This window comes from Eleutherodactylus coqui, chromosome 6, assembly GCF_035609145.1.
Source record: "Eleutherodactylus coqui strain aEleCoq1 chromosome 6, aEleCoq1.hap1, whole genome shotgun sequence".
Taxonomy (NCBI): Eukaryota; Metazoa; Chordata; class Amphibia; order Anura; family Eleutherodactylidae; genus Eleutherodactylus; species Eleutherodactylus coqui.
In genome coordinates, this window is record NC_089842.1 from 233,641,544 (window position 1) to 233,644,001 (window position 2,458).

Here is a 2,458-nt window from a genome sequence, read left to right on the forward strand (position 1 = left end):
TACATATATGCTAATGAGACTATAATGATCAGTCAGACATGCATGACTGTAAGGACTCAATTACAATAAATGCATAACAGAGGGGGGAAAAAAAATCATTATTTTATTCCCACCCTTAAAAAAAAAAAAAAAAACATTCTGTCAGACAGACCACCCTTTCCAACATCTGCATATCATCTTTTTTTAAATATAATACGTATACTTTACGTATAAGCTACGTGGAGTATTCCTTTGTAGTTCATGTATCCTTACGCCATGTTACTTTCCCCTTCCTTCTCGCAAGGAGCTTCATTCGCATCTCCAGAGCAATCCCATTTTCTTGAAGAGCTTTTTCCTCAATGGCCACAGGAAGAAAAACAGAAGAAAAATATTCAATGGGGTTAAAAAAAAAAGAAGAAGACTTTCGAAGACATAATCTATGTGGAATGGAATTTTTTGCATCCGCCGTTGGGAGGTAAGCTTGTGAAACAGTCTATTTCTTGCATACAACAGGATCACGACATGACTATAGATATGGGTAGACATGGCTAGAGATAAAAAAATAGCATTGAAAGGCTTGTAAAACCACAGTGATAGTTAAAAGTCTTTTCTAGATTAATTTTATATATTCCGAAAGCAATATATGTAAAAAATGTATAGCATTATTTTAATAAAAAAATAGATAAAAAATTAATTGGCAAAAACTGTAAATTCGATAAACAGTATGCTAAAAAGAATTTTTTGGTTAAAAAAGGAAAAAGCAATCAAGAGGTGTCTGTAGTTAATTATAATTATATGCCTCTTAGCTTCCTTTCTGCTAATGAGCATTTTTTTAACAAGGTGGTGTGGGGGGGGGGGGGGGGGAGGATCACGTGGGTTTATAGAAGGCGTGCTTAAATCAGCTCCCAGGGAGTGCGAACAATATGAAAAGATTTGTCTGAACAAAAGACAGAGACACAAGAGGCTCAATTTATCCGACTCGGTGAGAAAATAATATTAATATAACTATAAACTAAGAGGGTAAAAAGAGAGTTACGCAAAATTAAAAAAAAAATATTTCAAAAGTAGTTTTTTTTAAAAAATGCTTTCATTTTGAAATCTGTTATATAAATGTACAATAAAGCTATGTAGATTTTTTTTTTTACTGCTTAGTTTGCCTTTTTCAGTGCCAGAAACACAACAGCAAATCAGGTTAAAGATAGAATAAAAATAGTAACATTTCCAAAATGCTCTAAAAATAGGAAAAAGTTAAAATAATCAAAAATAATCAAAAATACCAAAACTAAAATCAGACTCACCTAGACAGAGATGGATGTAGAAAAATCCGAAGGTAAAACATGCAGTCATGGATGACAACTTTGCAGAGGAGGATAAAGTCCTATATAATAAGGTGGTATATCCTCATTTGTATCAAATAACTAGACCAAGTAGACTTAGGAAGAGTAGGAGAATATAAACCCTCATCTGACTATCTTTCTGTCTTTCCTTTTTATCTATCCACTATCAGAGCAGAGAAAATATGGTGGACCCATTTGGCAGAAGCTGTTATTTTGAAGGCGTAAGTATGGGAATTGTTTATTTAGCTGAAAGGACCGACCATGCAAATTTTCTTGGCTAATTATGCCAGTATGGAAGTCTGGGTACTTCAAATGCATTAAAAAAACACACACACACACAAGGGTTTAGTCAGTGGAACAAAACAAGCGTTGGAATTGAAGGCTGGTCTATGGGAGAGAACAGGGTGTCTGCGAGGGCCTTTTGACAATGAACTTGAGACATCTCATTAACATTCAGTAGACTGCCTGTCAAGTTCAGGACGTACTGAGTTCCCAGGCAAGAAGACAGAAAGTGAATTCATTGTGCATTTTCTACGGACCATTAGTCCAACTTCCAAAGACGGTCTCAAAATGAGCCCTGGAAACCAGACGTAAAAAAATGTAGATTCAGACCTATGGGGATGGCAGTTTATACAGTTCTAGAAGAGGAAGGAACGGTCTGCCCAGCAATTGTCATATCAAGAGAATGTGGTAAACCAAGCTGTAAAGTAAAATAAAAAATTAGAAATTAATGCCCATTCAAAGGGACAATCCCACAGTGCTTTTGACATGGTAATAAGCTACCATGACCAGACTTTGATTTGAAATGTTAATTTCATAAGAGGCAAAGTCCCATAATTTACAAAAATGTTTGAAAAAAAAAGTTCAATGTAGGGAGTAAGCATTTCTATGTTTTTTCATACAAAAAATTGGATATTTTTGAAAACGGAGCAAATTATAATTCGTAGAGTGAGGGGAAGAGGAGGGACAGCACTATATTAGGTATCCATAAGCCACTCCACACCCCTTTTTCCTCTCTACCACTCCCCCTTCTTCAGTCCTACCCCAATCAACATTTTCTTTGGTCAAATCTGAAAAGAATGCAAGGAGGAGTCAGTGGATAAAGAAGTATTTATGTGAAAAGAGCCATGCTATGATTGTCT